At 39.7% G+C, this 23,729-nt stretch overlaps 1 protein-coding gene across 2 annotated transcripts in view; it reads right to left on the bottom strand.

Moving 5' to 3' along the window:
• Positions 1-23,729, bottom strand: part of LOC139744350 (serine/threonine-protein kinase Sgk1-like) — a 126,330-nt gene that overhangs the window by 91,213 nt on the left and 11,388 nt on the right. The window contains exon 2 of one of the 2 annotated variants that reach the window (XM_071654793.1): positions 7,719-7,806. The gene's annotated coding sequence lies outside the window, so the exon portion shown is untranslated. Of the gene's footprint in view, positions 1-7,718; positions 7,872-23,729 lie in introns of those variants that run through there. The other variant, XM_071654794.1, reaches the window with a different exon arrangement.

The raw sequence follows: 23,729 nt of genomic DNA on the forward strand, positions 1-23,729 counted from the left end.
GACCAGATAAGTGGAGAATTTTCTAGGTGGTATACAATGTAGCTATACAGTACATGCATGTAACAGGAAATACATTATAGCTCACTCAATCTAGAATGATTTCACCCTTTCCAGAAAGTTCTGGGAAGTGCTTACATGTTTGGCTGAGTGAGGCACTGTCCCTGTAGCCCAATGTGATTGGTAGTTATTCTTGGTAATGATGTTTTGTACATACTTAGGCAGTGAGTCATCCAGGTTTCCTGGAACTTGGACTGGCTAGTAGGTTGGAGAGAGTTATAGAATGTGCTAGAAGGGGGTGAATGGATGGTATATAAGCCAGAGAAATTCTGCAGTAGGCAGAGTACCCAACACCTCTGCTCTGAGAGTTACGTCACTTCTGGCTCTGAAGCGACTTGTTATAGTCAGTCCTGTGTTACCTGCTGACCTGTTATGTTTGTGGAGATACTTGGCCTGGGAGACATTTTGCCTGCAGAGAATTAATGTGCCTTCATTGGACTCCATATTTTTGTATCAATGGACATTGCTACGGCAAAGCTGTGACGGGCTGGATTCCTAGCTGAACATTATTAAGTGAATCATTATTCAACGCATCAACTGGACGTGGTCGTCACAACGTTTGGACTCTGCACGTTTCGCCGTGGACATATATCGTGGATTTTACCCCGGATCTATACCGTGGACTATCGTAACCTGCGCCTCTGGAGTTACGTCGGAGGAATCATTCATCGGTGCGTCGCGGATCATTCGTCTGTGCATCGAACATCGTATTTGGACACTTTCAAAGGATTATTTAATACGTGTAAGTGATTCCACTACCGATTTATAACTGTTTCTATTGATCATTGTTGTACTGATGTGACGCCGATTACCAGTCTGTACCCACAATATCACTGTCAATAAACCGCCTGAACATCAGTTGATTGTTTCTTTTGTGCGATCATTCTCGGAGTGATTTTGGTCGTAACAAAATTGGGGGCTTGTGTCCGGGAAGTGAATTTAAGCCAAAACTTAGAATTTGGAACGTTCCGGAATCCAGAATATTGGTACAGACAAAATACCAGTTGAGTTGATTGTTCAATTGTATACATGTATTGTGTGTAATACATTGTGACAATGTCAATCAGTACAATGGATGTTCAGGCATTTGTTCAGAGGACAGATTTGTCCCTCAAAGATTTGCAAAGGTTACGCAAATGTGATTTGACCGCTGTTGCACAGCATTTAAATGTTGATGTTCCACAAGGTGCTAGAAAGGCAGAGATTCTTGACTTAGTAGCTGGTCACATGGAGCTCAAAGAAGAAATTGACACTCAAGATCTAGCTCAAATTTCAGATCAAACACGGCTTGAGCTTGCTAGATTGGAAATAGAGAAAGAGAAGATGAGATTAGAAAGAGAGAGGGAGAAAGAACAAATGGAAATGAGAAAATTTGAAATGGAGCAACAAATGAAATTGCGTGAGATGGAATTGACTCATGCACAGACTGTTGGAAATTGTGAAAGGGCTCCCCCTGAATTTGATTTGGCCAAGAACATTCGATTGGTGCCAAAGTTTGAAGAAAACAGGGTTGATGCATACTTTGTGTCATTTGAGAAGGTGGCTAACAGTTTGAACTGGCCACAGGAATTTTGGCCCTTGCTCCTTCAAAGTGTGTTTGTCGGCAAAGCAGCCGATGTGTACTCATCTCTCTCTGAAGAGCAATCACGTGACTATGCTACAGTCAAGAAAGCAGTGTTGAATGCTTATGAATTGGTGCCAGAGGCGTACAGACACAAGTTCAGAAATTCGTACCGCAGACCAGGCCAGACACATGTTGAGTTTGCTCGTGAAAAAGAAATGATGTTTGATAGGTGGTACAGGTCCCTGAAAGTGGATCAGGACTTTGATAACCTACGCGAGGTTGTTCTTTTGGAAGAATTCAAAAAGAGTGTTGCTTTCAGTGTGAGGTCACATTTGGATGATCATAAAGTGACAAGTTTGCATAAAGCAGCCTTGATGGCTGATGAGTATGAGTTGACCCACAGAAATGACAACAGACCACCTTTCAGGAATTTCTCTGGAATCAAGAGAGACAAAAATCAGTCGAGCAATCCAAAGAATGCTGGTCCTGAAAAAGGCACGAGTTCTGAAACTTCATCGGCACCAAAGCCTCAATCTGACAAAGGGTCCAGTACAAGTGCAAATGTCATCAAATGTTTTCATTGTAACAAGACAGGACATGTAAAGTCACAGTGTTGGAAGTTGCAAAACAAAACAAAGAAGGACTTGGGATTTGTCATGTCAAAAAGTGTCCTACCCGAAAACAGTGTCCCGTTCAGTGAAACACAGGCCATTGAAAGTCAATCTCCCAAATTCACAGATAGGATGAAGCAGGTGGATGAGAGCTATCGTAGCTTTTTGTTTGATGGTGAGGTGACCCCATGTACTTCTGGTGAGGCAGGTAAGCCAGTGGTCATCCTGCGGGATACGGGGGCCTCTCAGTCGTTGATGGTGGATGGTGGTATGACTTTTCCACCAGATAGTGCAGTGAATGCAAAAGTCTTGATTCAGACTGTTGATGGCAGTTATATGTCAGTTCCACTGTATAGAGTGGATTTGAAGTGTGACCTAGTTTCTGGTCCTGTTACTGTTGGAGTTGTTCCTGAGTTGCCCATGGCAGGCATTGACTTCCTGTTGGGGAATGACTTGGCTGGGGACAAGGTGGTTGCGTCTCCAGTTGTTTCGGAGAAACCAGTGGTGGTTGCTGAAACTGAGCAGTTGCAGGAGGAGTTTCCTGGGATTTTCCCAGATTGTGTTGTGACTAGGTCTCAGGCTCGTAGAGCTGTTCAAGATGATGCGGATTCTGTTGATGTGGAGGAGAATTCCGGTGTTTGGTTGGCAGAAACCTTTTTCAAGGATTTGAATGATGGGGTTGCTGTATTAGGCTCCGAGGCTAACAGTGATGGGCTGTTTAGCAAGTCTTCCTTGGTTGAAGCACAGCAGGCAGACTCTCAGTTGAAAGGCTTGTCTCAGACGGCGTGTTCTGAGGCTGAGGCTGAAAAGGTCCCTGAGTGCTATTATGTCAAAGATGGCATTTTGATGAGGAAGTGGAGACCTCCCCATAGGCCAGCTGATGAGGATTGGACGGTGGTCCGTCAAGTTGTTGTCCCTCCTAGTTACCGCGGTGAGATCTTGAGGATTGCTCACGAGTTACCTGTTGGCGGCCATTTAGGCGTCAGAAAGACAAAGGATCGGATCATGAGGCATTTCTATTGGCCAGGGTTGAATGTGGATGTGGCTGAGTTTTGCAAGACTTGTCACACATGTCAGGTGGCTGGTAAACCACAGCATTCGGTGAAGCCGGCGCCATTGATTCCGATACCTGCGTTTGAAGAACCATTCAGTCGGGTTCTAGTTGACTGTGTTGGACCTTTGCCTAGGACTAGGTCGGGTCACAAGCACCTCTTGACAATCATGGATATGTCTACACGGTTTCCAGAGGCTATCCCATTGCGAAACATCACTGCTAAGACTGTGGTAGATGCTCTAGTGCAATTTTTCACTAGGTATGGGTTGCCCAAGGAAGTGCAGTCTGACCAAGGGTCAAATTTCATGTCAGGCATATTTCAAGAGGTGATGTATCGTTTGGGTGTGAAGCAGCTGAAGTCATCAGCTTATCATCCCCAGTCCCAAGGTGCGTTGGAGCGCTACCACCAGACCCTAAAGACAATGATTAGGGCATTTTGTGAGGAGTATCCCGAGGATTGGGATAAGGGCATCCCTTTCCTGCTGTTTGCAACGAGGGACTCCCCAAATGAGTCAACGGGTTTCAGCCCATTTGAGTTGGTGTACGGTCATGAAGTTAGGGGCCCACTGAAGCTCATCAAAGAGAAATTCATGACTGAGGATGATGAGGTCCACCTACTTGACTACGTGTCAAAGTTTCGTGAAAGGCTTTCAAAGGCTTGTGAGGTAGCTAGGGAACACTTGAAAGTGTCACAAGACTCTATGAAGAGAAAGGCAGACAAAAATGCCAAAGCCCGAACTTTCAACCCAGGTGACAAAGTTCTTGTACTGCTGCCCATACAAGGTGAACCACTGAAAGCCAAGTTCAGTGGCCCATACTGTGTCAAAAAGAAACTCAATGATGTGAACTATGTGATCAGTACGCCAGACAGACGCAAAGATCAGAGGGTGTGTCATGTAAACATGCTGAAAGAGTACTATGAGAGAAAGGCTAGTCAGCCGGTAGGCGTAGCTCAGGTGGTAGAAGAAGAAGTAGATGAAGAGGGAGAAGCTCAAGATGAGAATGGAAGTGAGCCCTCTAGTGCCAGGTTGTCTAACTCAGAGATGTTAGGGAAAGTAGATGAGGCACTGAACTACCTACCTGATAATCAGAGGAAAGATGTGGCTAGTCTGTTACATGAGTACAAAGAATTGTGTAAAGACAAACCAGGCTGCACCCCTCTGGCTGTACATGATGTTGATGTAGGAGATGCTGACCCTATCAAGCAAAACCCTTACAGGTTAAACCCGAGCAAACTGCAAAAAGTAAAGGAAGAGGTTCAATACATGCTAGACAATGACATAATAGAACCGAGTAAAAGCAGTTGGAGCTCCCCAATCGTCATGGTGCCCAAACCGGATGGGTCTCAAAGATTCTGTATAGATTACAGAAAGGTGAATGCCGTGACGAAAACAGATTCTTTCCCCATTCCCAGACTTGAAGACTGCATTGACAGGGTCGGAAATTCTGCATATGTCAGTAAAATAGACCTTCTAAAGGGATACTGGCAGGTGCCCTTGACCAACAAAGCCAGAGAGATTTCTGCCTTTGCTACACCAGATGGCTTGTTCCAATGCAAAGTAATGCCATTCGGCATGAAAAATGCTCCGGCCACCTTCCAACGGCTGACAAACCAAATCATTGCTGGACTTGACCACTGTGTAGTATACATTGATGACATCCTAGTGTACAGTGACACGTGGGAGGAGCACATTACACACTTGCGGCAACTTTTTGATCGACTCAGGGAGGCCGGATTGGTGATTAATCTGGCAAAGAGTGAATTTGCAAAGGCCAAAGTGGTGTATCTCGGGCATGTAGTCGGTCAGGGACAAGTATTGCCAAGAGAAGCCAAGGTAGAGGCTATACTAGGCTTTCCCATCCCCCAATCCAAGAAGGAGTTGCTCAGATTTCTGGGCATGGCTGGTTTCTACAGGAAATTTGTACCAAATTTCAGCACTGTAGTCACCCCCCTAACAAACCTGCTGAAGGGCAAGGCAAAGTACACCTGGACTGATGAGTGTCAAAGAGCCTTCGAGAAACTAAAGGCAGTCCTTGCTAATGAGCCTGTTTTGGCAGCTCCTGACTTCGCAAAGCCATTCAAGGTGGCAATAGATGCTAGCGATGTGGGAGTGGGAGCGGTTTTGCTCCAAGAAGATGAAGAAGGCACTGAACGACCAGTTAGCTACTTCTCCAAAAAATTGAACGCATACCAGAAGAAGTACTCCACAATTGAGAAGGAGGCTCTCAGTCTCATCCTTGCCCTCCAGCAATACGAAGTGTACTTGACAAATAGCAAAGGGGAGGTCACAGTCTATACTGACCACAACCCCTTGGTCTTTTTAGACCGGTTCAAAATGAAGAACAACAGGTTGTTCAGATGGAGCATGATGACGCAGCCATATGCACTCAAAATCAAACATGTGGCAGGCAAGAACAATGTAATTGCCGACGCTCTGTCAAGAGTGTAACATGAAGAGAGTATCAAAGGTGAAAAGTTTTCACCGTATATCATTTCCAGTGTATGTGTTTAGCATATTCATTAATGTGTGCAAAACAGTTTGATATGATTGTATAAGCTCCGAGAATCCAAGCAATATCATTGTAAATAGTATCCATGAAAAGAGAACATGGAATTAATACAGCTATCCAAAAGGCATGTGATAGTATGTGATTATTGTTGCTTGACTTGGATTTTACCTCACATTCATTGTAAATAATAATGAGAAATTGTGAAGGTAAAAGAAACCCTTGCTACGGCAAGGCTTTCTTTTTCCCATGGGGGATGGTGTCACAAATGTACACACTAGTAGTTATGTACATGTATGATGTACTGTATGCATGGTTGTTTTAATGTGTATGTACACAGGTTGACCAGATTAATGGAGAACATTCTATGTGGTGTAGATATAGTACATACAGGCTGACCAGATAAGTGGAGAATTTTCTAGGTGGTATACAATGTAGCTATACAGTACATGCATGTAACAGGAAATACATTATAGCTCACTCAATCTAGAATGATTTCACCCTTTCCAGAAAGTTCTGGGAAGTGCTTACATGTTTGGCTGAGTGAGGCACTGTCCCTGTAGCCCAATGTGATTGGTAGTTATTCTTGGTAATGATGTTTTGTACATACTTAGGCAGTGAGTCATCCAGGTTTCCTGGAACTTGGACTGGCTAGTAGGTTGGAGAGAGTTATAGAATGTGCTAGAAGGGGGTGAATGGATGGTATATAAGCCAGAGAAATTCTGCAGTAGGCAGAGTACCCAACACCTCTGCTCTGAGAGTTACGTCACTTCTGGCTCTGAAGCGACTTGTTATAGTCAGTCCTGTGTTACCTGCTGACCTGTTATGTTTGTGGAGATACTTGGCCTGGGAGACATTTTGCCTGCAGAGAATTAATGTGCCTTCATTGGACTCCATATTTTTGTATCAATGGACATTGCTACGGCAAAGCTGTGACGGGCTGGATTCCTAGCTGAACATTATTAAGTGAATCATTATTCAACGCATCAACTGGACGTGGTCGTCACAACGTTTGGACTCTGCACGTTTCGCCGTGGACATATATCGTGGATTTTACCCCGGATCTATACCGTGGACTATCGTAACCTGCGCCTCTGGAGTTACGTCGGAGGAATCATTCATCGGTGCGTCGCGGATCATTCGTCTGTGCATCGAACATCGTATTTGGACACTTTCAAAGGATTATTTAATACGTGTAAGTGATTCCACTACCGATTTATAACTGTTTCTATTGATCATTGTTGTACTGATGTGACGCCGATTACCAGTCTGTACCCACAATATCACTGTCAATAAACCGCCTGAACATCAGTTGATTGTTTCTTTTGTGCGATCATTCTCGGAGTGATTTTGGTCGTAACACCACGCATGTGAATGACCCTTATAATGTTCATCTTCTTTTTGTTTTAAATTAAGAAGGCTCCATAGAATAACCAGGGAGCATTTTCGCCAATCCAAAGAATGATCATGTGACTTTCCACTGTGAACACGCAAAGTGTCTCGACAGTTCCACTGAACAACAAAAACAGGAAACGAGCAAGAATGTAAACGTGTTCCCTTCACAGTTTGAACATGACACGCAACCGGTCAACTGTCTCTATGTAAACCACGACATATAATGTAACAAGTTGATGAATGCCCAAGCGGCTTTACTCAATCACACGATCATTGTGTTTTGCTATTATTACAGCAGTTACGAAGATTTTCTAATGGTACTGTACCATGCACTTCAATCTTCTTTATAGGCAATATTAATTCCCACATCTTTTCTATTCTATTCTTTTTTGATCAGAAAGGCTTTCATAATTTTTTTATTAGTCAGAAAGGTGACAGCTGATTTTTCCAGAAAGCCTTCTGCAGAATCACAGGATCTTGGCAGGTCCATTTTAATATCAAACGGTGGGTGATTTTCTCGAGCACTTACCTAAAATTGAAGAAATTCTTGGTCTTGAAGAAGTAGTCAAGATGTGATGGAAATGGTCAGGAACTGTCAGGAACATATCACACAGGTTCTGTAAAAACAGCAACATGGAGGAAAGATTGTAATACTACACTAGTGTGTGCGTCGAGAGTAAAATCCTCTGAATGTTTACTGTCACTACACACCTAATTGAAAGGAGCTAGAAATTAGTGTGTAGTTTCAGGGGAAACTACCAAAAAAAAGGGATATTTTGCAATTTCAACCTTCCGTCATCTATCAAATTTCATTACTTCAAAGACAGAGCTTATGAAAGACTTCTTTACAAATTCACAAAATTCTTCTGCGGTATTATTTGTATATTAAAAATGGCATACTATAGACTTCAAAAGAATAGTATTCAAAGTCATTAAGAATAATCCTGTGACATTTTCTCGTATAAAACATTCTCAACAGCTCAACAGTGCTCTGTGTGTTTCCGTTGGGGCTTTTGAACATTTTGACTGTAGATTTAAAGTGAGCGCTTGATTATAACAAATGACTTTTGAATTAAATATCTATCAGTCTAAAAGGTTAACTACAAAGTGCACCAATCAAACATGCAATATTTCTGAATGAAATAATAGGCTCACACAGTCTTCAATACCATGCTGAAAGCTGTTAACATTTTAGATAATCAATACCGTCGATTAAACTGACCTTTAGGACACTTTGGCAATGTGTCAATCTTTGTTACTAGCTTTCATGGTCGAAATCATTTAAAATACAGTTGTCCAGATTTTGATGGGTGTATCAATAGCCCTAATTGTCAATCATAATTGCATCGATATCAATAGTCAATCACGGTCTTTAATTCCTATTATGCATCATTGGTCAAAACACGCTGACCTTCATTTGAGGAATGCGAGGCCAGTTTTCAAGTTGTAAAAGGACTCTGTTGGATCAAATTGTAGTTCTGACATTTTTTCCCCCTTCAATTTATAAAACAGGTTCACACGCTGTTCCTAAACTTTAAGTTTAGGTCGAAAATCTAACTCTCGATGATTACAATTTGTAGCTTGTAGTTTAGCACCATGTGGACGCACTCGAAAGTTAGCAATCTTAAAGTTTAGTCGATGATTAGTACCATGAGACATCTTAGGGTAAACTTACGCTCTCTCCACAAGCCAAGGGGGGGGGGGGGGGGGGTTCTCACTCGTAGTTTTGCTCCGTGTGGACACAATAATCAACGAGCTTGTGAGTTAGCATGAACCTCGCTTCTCGTTCGCTGCACTATTTTGTATGGGCACAAGGCCATCTAGCAAAGACTCTGCACTTCGGTTGTAACCATCGAGTGGGGCTCGCTCGTAAGTTGTAACTTAAAGTTTAGGTGCGCGTGTGAACCCACGTCATGAATTCACACGTGGAGCTACATTGTAATCATCGACAGTTAAAAGTTTTCGACCTAAACTTTAAGTTTGCCTACTGCGTGTGAACGTAACTTCTGTTTTTCACACCATCAGAGAACTATTATGTACAGTGTCCTGGCTCCTTTAATTTGAAAATCATTCACCCTGCTGCAGTCTCTATTAAAGTTGACACACCCATCTCATAAAACCTTTTTCACCACCAGCAGGGCAAATTTCTATAATATCACATCCTATTCACGGTTTCACCTACTATTTGCACAAATATTGCACAGTGCTTGTACAAGGTGTATCTACATTGTATGATGAGCCTGTACTGTACAGGGGTACAATCAAAGCAAACCTCTTTGGGGACTGAACTTTACACCTGTGCAACAGTATACTAAAAATAAATGTACTGTTTAAACTGCTGCCTTATCTCACCTGCCTGGCCAGGGGCGCCAGGCAAGCAGAACGATTCCGCGGACCGCAGACAGCACATAACTCTGTACAAAGGTCATGGCAAATGTAAGTGGTTGGGATAGGGCAATTCTATATGGCACTACATCTACAGACTCACCTGCGGAGAATAGAGCTACAAAATATGAACCGGTGGTATGTACACTCCTAGTGGCAGGGGATTGCCAAATGCAGTGGACAAGACTACTGCTGTGCATTGCACAATGTAGGCATACAGTATGTACCTGTGTGGTCAGGGCTGTGCCTCATTTTAATGCAATGCACTGTACAAATGATTCCTAACTAAAATCTTGTACAGTCGGTGTATATTACAGATTATAATAAACTACGGTAGCACATCTTGATGGCAGTCCATTCCATGCACAGCTGTGCTTAGGCAAGGAAAAATTAAAACACTGCAAAAATGACATCTGGCCCTGTATCTCTCTGGGTTTCAAACTCAGTCATTGCAATCATATCACATGCGATTATCCTCAGTCAATCCACTCATTGCAATCATATCATACATGTGATGTGATCATCCTCAGTCATTGCAAGTATGTGATCATCCTCGGTCATTGCAATCATATCATACATGTGATCATCCTCAGTCATTGCAATCATAATATCATACAAACTGTATGTGATCATCCTCAGTCATTGCAAGTAGGCCCTATATCATATGTGGTCATCCTCAGTCATTGCAATCATATCTGTGATCATCCTTAGTCATTGCAATCATATGTGATCATCCTCAGTCATTGAAATCATATCATATCATATGTTATCATCCTCAGTCATTGCAATCACATCATATGTGATCATACTCAGTCATTGCAATCATATTGTATGTGATCATCCTGCTCGCAAAAAGTGAATGGCATAATATTCAGGATGGAAGTCTCAAAAGAGTGACTGGGTCCTGATTTCACTGTTGAACTGATCTACATAATGTACAAATGTACAACATCCCAGGCCATACAACTGTATTAACCAATTCAATACTGAGTTCTGAAATGCCAATAGACTTACAGGTAATACACAGGCCACCAGGCTCCCATACGGAATGGGTTAAAAAGGACTCATTTTCATGACACCAGCATCTACAGTTGTACAGTCCTTGTTTACTTGCAGAGTGTAAACAGTGTTGATGCAAAACAAATACTCAAAGAAATCATATGAAATCAAAGGAAGAAAAATTGAACCATGCACTTCCTCAAGAGGCTCAAGGTACAGAAAATAATCATTGTGATGTCACCATCACCAGCATGATCATCTAAAATCTTTATTTATATTACAGAGCTACCATGAAATACAGAATGAGAACAGCACTCTTTCCATCAATATACAGATCAGTCACAGTGTATACAGAACTGTTTATGCACAGGAGCCACCTGCAGGCTACATAACTACATGAAAATATCAAAGACTTCCACATGTGTACAGGTGTATTTTTGATTTGGAGCAATATCATAAATCAAATGTGTTTACTTTCGATATTTGTGGTACCCTATACAGTGCATACTGTATTACAAGATACACTGTAAGATTGACTGGTGGAAATTTGTGCACATCATTATAATCGGAGTCACTGTTGAATATGCCTTTAAGTAGCTTCTAATCAAAGCATGTTTCTGATAATCACCATGGGTTTAGAGACTTGCGCACTTTTGCCTTGCTTGGCATGTAATATTTGGTACACTGTTTGACTGGAATATTTGATGAATCCATATTAAATTGGTACAATGGAAATATACACTGTATCTCCCTCCATGTTATTTTCATACCCAGATTTAGAAGCCAAGAAAATATTCACATGAAGGGGTATGGCTACAGACAGTCAATGTGACGGCAATCAAGGGTGTTGGCCTGTCAACGATTTCACAAATCAGTATCAAAATGAGATATCATTTTCTGAGACAGTTAACATCACAAGTAATGACTTTACACCATAAATATGTGTGCAGACAGCTCTGTGACAACTTTCTGGCTCCAAAAGCATGCTTGTGTCTTTTTATGTACACTTGGTAATTGATACAAATGACATGTGGGATACGTTATAGTTTCATTTGTGGCTGTGAACGGTAAATATTTACCAACATAAAAAGCTGAACAAAGTCAACATTGCTTTTTGTGAACATGTGCAGACAACCTGTTTAAAAAAAAGAAAGTTTTGGACGATTGATTTTTTGCATTGATGAAATCGAATATTCATATAAATTATTGCAAGTTTGAAATTGTAGATATTTTCATTAGCCTTTCAATATGGAGGCTAAGCAAAGCATTGATCTTCTTTAATACGTATGAAGTATGATATCGGTATTAAATACTTTAGATCCGTTAACTATCAAACACAGTCAACTTTCATGCAAATTTTTACTGGAACGATTTCCTAGGAACTAGAAAGCTTACCCAAGGCTTGCCCGACATAGCAACAATTAATGTATGCAGGGTGGATTCCAAGTTCTGAAGTTTATTCATCAGGAACTAGTGAATGGAAAAGCTTGTTACTAGGACCAAAGGAATGGCATATTCATAATTTGACTGTAAGTCGGTCTGCTTCCTTCTGATTACGATATAGCCCTGCATCTAAAATAATCCTTTCCATTCTAAGCACCAACAAAAATACAGACTCTCCTCAAGGACATACAATGTACTGTGAGTATCTGTAAACCTTGTAAAATAATATCTCACAGTACCTTCACAGAAGATGCATTTCAACGACAGCCTGTCAGTGAAAAATAATGAGATTCATGTACAGACTCAAAATATCGTAGTTTTAAAGTACAGGGTCTGTGACCAAAGACTAGTGCTGCCCAAGAGGTTGTGTGTAAACTAATGGGATGTGATGCACAACATGCCACCACACTGGGATTCATACATTACTTGTGCCAACTGTAACTTTGCAATATCTCACAGGGAGGAGCCAAGCAAAGTACTTTCAGATGCCTCTCCTAGATTTATTGCAAGTTACAGTGTACATTGTAAATTTTGTGGTGTTCATTTTGCGGTGTTCATTTTGGGTCATTTTTATTTCCAGTCATGTACACTTTAGTTTTTCATTGTAGATATGATGAACAAATGCATGCATTACACACAGGCAGACACACATAATCTACAATGATGTTCTATACGTCTACTGTACTGTTCAAATATGAATATTTGTGACCCGCTACAACAAAAGGATCCTAAAGTTGCTGACGGCTGAGCCGAGAAAATCAAGTTTGAAGTCACATCATCAAAATTGGTCAAAACAATCGGATTTCTGCTTTTGGCATAATTTTGTAGTCTAATGATTTGTCTATCATCTGCCGAAATTTTGACGCTAAATGATCAAATGAAAGGCAAGAAATTTGCGTTTTTCTGGGCCATGATTTTCCGACTTTCAACGGAACAGAAACGTGTCCAAAGATTTAGATTTAGCGCCGCAACTAGACTCCGCCCCTAGCAATGAGGGAGTGATCTTCTTGGTGAATGCGTGGAATCCTGATTACTGATTGGTCCTGCGTAGACCGCTGGCGCTAAGCTTGAATGAGCATCGCGGAGGTTGCTAGGAGCGTACCTTCTATTGTCAAGCGGAGAAAACTGTCTCGCCTCCCCTTGATCATGTTTAATAGCGTGAGAAGGAAAACTTTCAAGGCATTTTTCTCGAAACTCTGATTTCCTCAACCACTTGACATGTGCTAATAAAATCATAGATTTCTCCACAACCGAGTACTTCTATGAGTTGTATAATATATGAAATTAAAGTAGAAGAGTAAGGGAATCAAATGTCATTTTCCAAAAATTGTCCTTCCCTGACTTTCGGATCCTTTTGTTGTAGCAGGTCACATTTTGTTTTATGAGCCTCCATATAATAAAGAGGTGCTCTAAAAATCTGTTTCTAGTATAGTAATTAGTAAAAATCTGTTTCGAGAACCATGCTTATACTGCTATCAAAAGATCTTTGAATCAGAATCACCACACTTTACATATGTACATCTGCAACCATTGACATTGATCCTAATACAATTGTATGCCTACATCTGTACACATGTAGTTTACTGTAAAAGTGGTTTCTTTCGTGGTGGTTTTATTTTCGCGCTTTTTGTGCTTTGAGGTTGAACCGCGAATTTAACATCACACGAAAATGTTTTGAAAAGTCGCACGCAAGGAAATGTTTTGAACTCGCTGCTTGTTACAACGCTATTGCGCACATGCACACATGAAGATTCCGTGCATTGAGTGTATTGATGGTCAACACACACACACAGTGATGCCGTGCAATGTAGATACAAGCATGTTATAAAGTACTCGAGAGACGGGATTTCAGGTAAGCCTGCATTTAATTTCAATTTCTATTTACTAGATAAAAGAATAATTGGATAATAGTTTGGGTTTTCATGTGCAAAATAAAACAATTTTTGCCGACTGTGAATTCACAGATTTTGCCGACCTCGAATTTAAACACACGCGAAAAAGTCGGCACCGATGGAAACCACGAAAGTATCTGTACGCGAAAGAAACCACTTTGACAGTATTCAAGCACTCATCTGTGTACAGGAATTATTGATTATGGGAAATCCAGTTAATGAACAGTTTTTGTGTATTCCTATCACCATACATTTATGAAACCCTTAATTTTCACAGCTTCATGTACATTGTACTTTTTGCTACATTTTTTCTCAGAGATTCTGGTACTGTAACATACAGTGTACACTCTACATGTACCAGGTACAAGATGTATATGTATGTACTACTGTAGGACTACTCAGCTCAGATATCTTCTCACTAGCAATGCCGTTTGAACAGCCCCTTTAAAGAAGTACAGTAGCCGGTTGTAATGACATCTTTCATCATCACAAACTCAGCACTCACAATCCCAGCTGAAAGGTGATGTCACAATATATTCCCAAAGTAGAACACAGAGGGGGCCTCACAAGTGCATGGCCAACACATCACAAGTTCAAACTTGACAGATTTGTTTTGAGAATGATGCAAAATATTTTTGTCAACACTGGTTCCCTTGCACAAACACGTCTGACTGGGCAAGCTGGAAATAGGGGGCGTAGATAGTCAAGTTGACTTGCAACACACCACAAGGGTCAACATGGACCTTGCTCAATGGAGAAAAGTGTGAAAAGTTCCCAACGGGGCCAAAGGGTACACTGTACATGCACATTAACAAGTCCAGATCACCAAACTTTTTAAAAGCATGCAATCTGTCATACGGGAATACTTGACAAGATCATCATTGTAATGAATCTGCTGAAAGTCATTTGGATTTCTTTATCGTGTGACAAATGTACTTCCTTTGTTAATACAAAAAGGAAAAAATAAACAAACAACCAGACTACGATAAAAAATAAATAAATTGACACTGTATGAACGCATAATGATCATTATAAACTTCAAGAAGAAAAATGGAAACACTTTATACACACTGTAAATACGCAACGATTACACAGGTTCTTCTCATTCTCCTATTAAGAAAATCCAAATTATTCATTAGGAAAAAAAAGTGTTTTCATAACATATCATCGCTGGGGTGACAAGACCTTGTATCTGGAATTTTTGTGAAAATGACTTTTTTGGATTAATGGTCAAATAATGGGTTAAGTGATGTCCTGGCCAAATCCAAGCTGTCTTACTCCAAAAATGAAGCCACCAGGGCATGTCAAAGGAAAGGCTATCCCATTCGCTACAGTGCTTTGGCCGCCATGTTTTTTGGCTCTCCTGAACATTTGACATTTTGTAGATACGAGGTCTTGTCGCCCCAGCGACGATATGGTATATCCCATGAATTGGCAATATCAAAAAAAAGAAGAAGATATTTTCCTCTCTTTTTTTTTCAATTCCATTTGTGCTCATAAGTCATCTCTATCAAAAGGAGAACATATCACAGGAAAGAAGCTACACTTTGTATCTCTATCAGAAATCAAACAAGAAAAGAGCAACTGACTCAACTGAATTTCAGCAGACAATGCAGAAAGATGTGGTCATCAGAATGGTAATCCAGGATCAGAGTTACGTAGAATCAGAATCAGAATCAAATCACAATCACAACCATCATGATTCCAATAAGGACTGGAATAAAATTCTACAGGGCAGCCATTGTAGGGTTGCACACCAACCCATTTTTTTTTTCTACTGGTCCGACCTGTCTGTAGGGCCAGTAGGTACCCAGTTTTCCAATTTCTTTACTGGTCCATTCCTGTAGAAGTTACTGGTCCAACAGTGATCTTTATTGGTCATGGACCGTCGGACCAGTGCCAGTGAACCGTTGGCTTTCGTATCGTTACATGACTGATGCATCATTGGGGTGAGACTGGTCACATGTTTGACAGTGCAAGGAATGTAATACTCATTTCACATAATATTTCTCCAAGGAAACATATTTTTGCCCCACTGCCCTAAAGATTGACCAATTATAATTTCCTAGTACAGTTAGCATCATCGCAGAAGACAGAAGGCAAGTCCTACGCAAAAATTCAAGAAGTTTCAGGACTTCTACATATTTTCCTAAGGTATGCAGATACAGTAGAGAGACAATCCGCACCTATATTAAATGTCAGTCCAGTGACAAGCCGGTCTATTTTTCAAATGCCCACAAGACGCAGGCATAATCATCGTCGACAGGCTCGCAATACTGAACTCATCCCACTTCGCTTGCAATTTTCGGCTTCCTTGCTCACTGTACTCTTACTCTGCAGCAATGCATGAAAAACTCTGTCAATGTGGTTGATTCCCATTACTAACTCATCAAATCCAAGAAACCACATATTTGTGGTTTCAGATTGTATGATTCATCACATTTTTTACTATCCATTGTCAGTGTTTCAGAGAGTAAAAAACAAACAAAAACAAAACAAACAAATAAACAAAAACCCTTTCATACATCATTACATGAACCTTTTGTTGTCTTTATTACGGGAGTAACACAGGTATTCTCTCTGTGAATAACTCGCCTTGAATGCTGGAGGGTAATGAACTATGAATATTAAAGACTGAGAGAGAATGGAAGTTAGGAGAGACATTGGGTATATGTTTTTAACCTCATTGTGTTTATATCGTCATGAACTGGCTTCAGCTCAGTGGTGTGTGCAATGCTGCTGCCCAAAAGCAGTAATATGGGTTCAAATCCCGGACTAGTTTTTTCTTTTTCCCATGGTGTTCATAATGATAAAGATTGAGCATACAGTTTTACTCACTGAGAGTGACAGCGAAAAGAACAGAAAACCTTTATTAACTTTACTCTCTCAGCAAAACAACTATTTGTCATCATTATGGTAGTCGCTCATTTCAGTTGCAGTAATAGCAACTTATAGTCTTCTGTCAGAATCCATTTTAGATCCCATTCTTGGCATCACAGTTTTTGAGATAATTGCAATTCCTACAAAAATCTCTATATAATGAACAATTTTTGGGGGTTATTTTTTGTTTAATCTTTCTGCAATACTGTACACAGTGTTCTGTAAAATTCAGAGTTGCCAATTAAATTACTAATTATTAAGAATAAGATGATGATTGCAACTGATTGACAAATTGCCCTACATCGACGTAAATAAGCACTGAATCGATCAGTGTTTTAGTAGTAGCCATGATAAAAAAATCATGGGCGTACATACTCGAGCAGGATTCGAACCTACGACCTCCTGATCACCGGGCAGGCGTCATCTCCACTAGACCACCGAGCTTTCGCCCGAAAGCAAGTGTTGGTTCTAATCCTTATAGCGTGCAGCGGGTACTGCTTTGTTATTCAAATTCATGAATTTCTTCCGTCGAGATGTTTTCATTGCAACTGATTGACAAATTGCCCTACACATGATTTTTTTTATCATGGCTACTACTAAAACACTGATCGATTCAGTGCTTATTTACGTCGATGTAGGGCAATTTGTCAATCAGTTGCAATGAAAACATCTCGACGGAAGAAATTCATGAATTTGAAGATGATGATTTCTGCAGCAAACTTACATTGTACACCATCTTAACAGTGTAGGGATACCATGTAATAGGATGGCTAGCCTGACTTATTCAGGAATCCGTGTAAAGAATTGTGTGTACAGCTTTCTCTGTGCACAAAGTGCACATACTATGCAGACTTTGAAGAATCTTTACTGGAGTCGAACATTTCCAATGAGCGTACCCTTTGATGCACATATTCGCTGACAGGCGATTCTTGCCAGGCCAATTACTTGTTGTGGTTTTCCAATGTACACTGGTCGGTGGCGAATGAAGATTGACTCATCTGGGTTTTCTGTTTCCACAATACCTGGGGGAGTTTCATAAAGCTGTTCGTAAAGTTACGAACGACTTACGAGCGACTGGTGATCAGTTCTCGAGCTGAATTATGGAAATTCAAGTATAGCACTTCAGAACTGATCACCAGTCACTCGTACATTGTAAGTCATTGACTTCGTAACTTTACGAACAACTTTACAGGTCCACCTCAGGTCTTTACCAATCTGTTGCAAATTACTACTTGACGGTCACTTTGCCACTCAAAACATACTAGTCTGATATGTACAAGTACCATATCTTCATCCAACACTTTGTCCCTACATTACCATGTAGGCCTACATGTAATCTAAAATTATTTGTCCAAATTGATGAGAGCTGAGTTTATGATTCACAGAGGTGAGTGCATAGGCAAAGAGGATATTATTATTTTATTGATAACAACTATTATGCGAAGCACTTGACTTGAAAGAGATTAATATCTGATGACTCAGGGAGCATTCCATACTGCAGTCACCCACCCAGGAGCCAGTCGCAAGTCAACAATAATGTACTGTATGAGTGCATTTGTCAACACCTCAAAGTGAATGCAAAACCACACACCAGAATATTTGACGAGAAGAAACATTATTTCAGATACTTCAGCAGCTCCATTGTATTTTTAGACACGAACAGCAAACAGAGCAGACTACAAGGACCGGTATGGACAAACTCAAATATTTTGTCTGCTTACGGGGTGAGATGAAATGATGTCACGGTAAAGCTCAAGTTCACAGGTCATAACAAGCAAAATAATTGCAAGAGACTGGTTTGCTGCACAATATCAAAAAGCGTGTTTCTTGCAATGAAGGATTTTGTTTGAGACTTGCCAAACATAGCAACAAATTGTATGCAAACTGGAGTCAAAGAGTATTCATTGATTATGCCATGGGATTTTTATAAATTTGGTATCATACATGGTTAGTAGATCTATCACGGAATGGCTTCTCAGTTAGAATTGAAATGTACAAAATGTACTATTAAAGTTGTCACATTGAAGATATATTGAAGAAATATTGGAATATATAAACTGCTTGCTTTGATTTTATGATGCAGTAATGTCATTACATTGTATGTCTCTGGTCAATGGAAAGGAAAAAATGACATCCCCCCCCCCCCCCGACATTTCTATCAAGTATGGTACAAATTGTAAATTCACTATAAAAAAACCCAAAAAAAACAAGAAACCTGTGGACATATTTCATACATTGATTTTCATAGACTCATTTCAATAGTAGACATGCAATAATGTTCATAATGATGATCTTGGTTGATCATGGAATTTATGCATATATCATGTCCAAATATGTTTTAATACAGAACTGCATGCACAATGTCTCAGCATTGTGTACAACATAAGTAAGTTGTTGACAAATCATGGAATAGTCTGATTTATATTTGAACATCATGACATCTCACATTAAATGTTAACCATTAGATCAATCTTTAAAGCTGTCCGATGTATCAAAGCCTTTAGAAGGATATCAGAGGAGAGCAACCCACTGTGTACGTGTGTACCAGTACCTTTAACAACACACATCCCGGAAACTGGAGTGTAAAGATTATATCCCACCCCTTGTGGTTTGCATGATTGTTTTGGCCGTATTCCTGTCCATAAATCCGTAATGTCATTGCCACAGTGAGTATCATTCCATTATAAATGGGGTATAGAATCTCACAAGACTATATAACAGAAGAAAGGGAAGTCACTCAAAAACAAGACATACTACATGGACAGTCCGTACAAACATATTTTCACATTATAGGTGATTCACACTGACAGTGAAATACCACAGGATTTTTCAATGTGAACGCAAATAAATTGCAAAATACATCACAAAATACAACGTACCATGTCATGTGGTGTAGCAAATTCAAACTTTGCAAGAAATATACAAAGGTGTACATCCGATCGTGTCATGAAATACCAGCAAGAGTACCGCAGTGTACATGTACTTCTAACTTGACCTATACAAGTTTGTAACACAAGTCTTGTCTTTTCCCATGGGAGATTTAAAATGCCAATATATGCACAATGCTTTTGTAACCAGAAATACAATCATCGGTATTTTGCGAATGAGAACGGTACATACAGTTTACAAGCGTATACAGCTCGATATACTGCGGTATCTATTCTCAACGAGCTTCAAGCTCCTTACCATGGTATTTTGCCAATGAGAATGTTGCCCACAACTTACTGCGGTATCTAATACCATGGTATTGTCATTTAAATGTGAATGCACCTTCTATGGTGTATACAATGTGGTACAGTACAGTGACCCCACACAATCCCACTGACACGTACGTACAATGTACATCAAGTGACTTGTCATCAGAAAAGCATGGTAAAGCCATTTAGAACATTCATACAATACCTGACGTTAAAAAGTACTTATGTAATCATATTTACATTGTACTTCCATTGCAGATACACTGTAGGCCTACCTCCTGTGTGAAACATACCTAGATATTCAGTGAGTCATGTATTAAGTATAAACACAAAGAACATTTTCCACTTGTTGTTCCAAACCACCTTTTCAATGACCGAACCATCTATTTATTATACAGGACTACAATGTATGTATGTGAACAAACTTAAAGTCCATCTTGATATTTAAAGGACAAGTTCACCTTAATAAACATAAGGTTTGAGAGAAAGTAGCAATATTAGTAGAACACATCATTGAAAGTTTGAGGAAAATCAGACAATCCGTTCAAAAGTTATGAATTTTTGAAGTTTTTGTGCAGTAACCGCTGGATGAGAAGACTACTGCAGTGTACGATGTCACATGCGTACAACAATGTAAGGAAAATATAAAGAGAATTTCACAAAATTCCATCTTTTGAAAAAAGTACACATTCCCCTGACTCGTTACCGACAAATGTTATGGGTAATATTATTCCCCCTGCCTTTAGAAAGAGGCAAGTCAAGTGCTCTTTTATTATGCGAAAAAAGTGATAATATGTTGAATTTTCTTATGGGCAATTCCGCGGTTAGTAACGTTACATTTAAAGAAATTTAGATATTTATTTTTACTACTAAATCACCATTTATTCATTTCAAGTCAAAATCATCGCAAAACATGTTCATCCTTCCCAGGTCTATGATATAGAAAAGAATGAGTACAATCCAACAAATATTAGAATTGCTATGGCAACTAAAAGGGCTGGTTAGTAACGTTACGAAAAAAGGACATGACCAAAAAATCAATGTCTTGTAACAAAAAGTGTGCAAAATTTAAAGTTACTTCAAACAAAGTGTTGCATTAATTTCAATTATTGCATCATGACAAATGTTCACGCAAATATTTTTAGCAGTTCGACCGATAATTTATTCGCTAGACCCCCAAATGCATGGTTAGTAACGTTACGGTTAGTAACGTTACATTTGTCCGGAGTAATTCTGCTGGTCATTTCACCCTTTTGTAATTGACAAAATGTCACATGACTTCTGGAGTCTTTAAGTATATTCATCTTTTACCTTTTAGCAAAAATTTCAGGAAAAAATTTCAAAGCAACCCACTGTAATTGGCATTTAAGTGAATTTCAGCATCCCCAGTCCCACATGTACATTTTAAATGATGGTTTTAGATCTCGCAAAATCAATAAATATGAAAAATATAATCTACTGAATTTGAAAGACCTTAATGATTGGTGAACATCCATGGCATTAGTTGATACCTAAATTAAAGAGTAAGATAAAGAGGCACATTTCTTTTATCCATGTCATGTCCACCTAACTGCGGAATTGCCCTTATACATTTTCTTTATACTGTTGTACGCAAATGACTCACAAGTTGTAGTAGTCTCCTCATCCAGCGGTTCCAACACAAAAATTTTAAAAATTCATAACTTTTGCATCGATTGTCCAATTTTCCTCAAACTTTCACTGATGTGTTCTACTAATATTGTTGCATTCTCTCAATCCTTATGTTTATGAAGGTGAACTTGTCCTTTAAAGCAACACTAACCTTAAAGATCTTCTCCATAGCTTTAATACACTGTATGTACTTAACACTTTCCCCTTTCTCAGCCACTTTTCAAGAGCATAATTTGCAAGAATTTTGCACAATAAAACATACTGTATACGCTATATATTTCGCGGGGGTTTTATTTTCGCGAATTTTGCGAGTCGGGAGCTATTCGCGAAATTAACAACACGCGAAAATATTACCTTCCAAAATGAATCCCTTGCCTTGCTGATACGAACATTTCAGTACTAGTATACCATGTCACGGCTTGCCGAACAGACCATACTGGCTAAGCTTGTTTACGCACGTCCACGTCTACTTACGAATACTGTAGAGAGCCAATCCATTATCGCAAGGGGACCACTCGTCAGAAATCTAGCGCGATGGACTTAACCACTTCAAAAATGTTGAATTCTAACTTACTAGTTCGCAGAGTTTGGCAAGTCTTTTTCATGCAGTGTATAACTAGTATCATTCTTATTTGCTAGTAAGTTGAAAATTCACACTTTCTTTGCCACTTCATATTTTCTCTGGTCCCCCAATCGCGAATTTAACCACTCGCGAAAATGTGTGACAGCGGCAATTCGCGAAAATTTATGTACGCGAAAATTATAGCGTATACAGTAGGTGACATCAATAACAAAAGACAGCTGGATGATTATGAGACTTCATTGCATTCGACTGCTGCGAATTGGAATTGTGACATCATACTTGGAATTGTGACATCATACAGTGTAATTCAGAATACTCTGGCAGGAAATTTTGAATGACTCAATACCACCCTTTTAAATTTTGCTCTATGAATAGAATGACCACATAATCCAGGGCCATGCTAAGATTTCTTTTGGGTGGGGAGTTTGATATTTAGTACTTTGTTTTGTAAGTGTTTTTATTTAAGGGTGTGCAAGTAGTTAATACAAAGCTTGGGAAGGTGGTAGTTTTTGGTATCAAAGGAAATTGAGAACACTCTCCAATAAACTTGAACCCCCTGATGATCTTTTTCCTGTGCTTTGGTGCCTATAACCATTATATCTATGTAGGGGAATGGATTGTCTCAAACTAACTCTGACTCCGGTTCAATCTATTAATAATTCTTAAACCACAACCCCAACCACTGCCCTATAGTATGAACAATACATGTGCAAATCCTTAATCCAACCAGACAATGAAGAGCCGATGTCTCGGGCAGACCGTAATCTCCGAAGGCTGACTGGTTCTTTGAGACAGCCGTCTTCATTTCCTCTTCCTTTTTTGGAAGGGAAAGGGAGTTAAAATTTGGTGGTGGAGAAAATGCCAGTTAATATAGGCCTAATGTTAGACACACACTGGGGATCCGTCTCAAAACAAACCCATCATCTGCCACTTTCATAACATTGTCCTGTAATGTTTGCACTGTAAACCATCACTTCCATTATTTTAACCTACAAAATATGGAGCAGCCTTCCGATCACTGTAGGCTATTCATCTGCTTGCACTCCACTTTGCAAGTTTGAAGAGATAATGGTTTTTAATAACAGCTGCACCCCTTGAAGAATGTAACCTGACCTGAATTGATTAAAAAGATCATGCAGAATACAACATCTAATATCTGACATTGTACAATTCAATCATAATCTTTGAAATTAATGTACAACATACACACACACTGTACTACTGGCACTGTATTTGTGAAGACTGGGATAACTTTGATCTCTGAAGGACATTTTTTGAAATTATTTTGAAGAAATATGACAGAGAGAGAGAGAGAGAGAGAGAGATAATGCTTCATGTACCGCGACAAAAATCTTTCGTCAAAAGCCATCTACACGGAATGTAAAATTATTGTATGCCCAGGAGAAATTACTCTGCAAAAGCACAGTGGAATGAGAGCAATAGATGAGTGAAACTTTGAAATAGAGGAATTCAAGCCAAGAATTTAGAAAATATATGACCCCTTGACTATC

The sequence above is a fragment of the Diadema antillarum genome, unplaced genomic scaffold, assembly GCF_040938485.1.
Source record: "Diadema antillarum isolate AM-2024a unplaced genomic scaffold, OU_Dant_1.0 seq00001161_RagTag, whole genome shotgun sequence".
Classification (NCBI taxonomy): domain Eukaryota; kingdom Metazoa; phylum Echinodermata; class Echinoidea; order Diadematoida; family Diadematidae; genus Diadema; species Diadema antillarum.